Source organism: Aptenodytes forsteri, unplaced genomic scaffold (assembly GCF_000699145.1).
Source record: "Aptenodytes forsteri isolate BGI_AS27 unplaced genomic scaffold, ASM69914v1 Scaffold84, whole genome shotgun sequence".
Lineage (NCBI taxonomy): Eukaryota > Metazoa > Chordata > Aves > Sphenisciformes > Spheniscidae > Aptenodytes > Aptenodytes forsteri.
This window is the reverse complement of record NW_008795492.1, coordinates 241,301-241,847: the sequence shown is the minus strand read 5'-3', so window position 1 is coordinate 241,847 and position 547 is coordinate 241,301.

The following is a 547-nucleotide window of genomic DNA, read 5'->3' as shown; positions in this document are numbered from 1 at the left end:
CTCTGCCCCCCCCGTCCGGGACCTGGAAGGGCGCAGGTCACACGCCAAAAAATGCAGCCGGCAGCCCCTGCCCGAGCATCGGCTCTGCAGGGACTGTAGCAGAGCCCTGCCGCGCCGGGGGACGAGGCGCCCGGTCCCTCCTGCTCCGGGGTGGGTTTGCTTCATCCCCGCGTTACATGCGGGTTTGGGCGGTTGGCCGTGGCCTCCCTCTTCAGGTCCCATTTCCCTGCGCTCCCCCCCTGCTGCCAGGCTGCTGTGTCAGGAGAAAGTAGGGTCGCAAGTTGCCAGAAATGAAGAAGCCGTCATCAGCGGGGAGCGTTGGGGCGTGCAGGGCCGGCGACTGAGCCTCTGCGAGGTGGAGTGCTGCCTGCGTGGAAGGATGGGGCTTGGCACCGTGACCTGCCGTGGTCCGGGGCTGCCCCTGTGAGAGTTATCACACAGCAGCGAGCAGCTTAATCCCTGCACCTGGCAGAGCAGGCCTAGCACTTCACTCCATAAATGTTGAGGTGTTAAAGAAAGGTTCGTGCTTAATGCATAACTCTTAAAT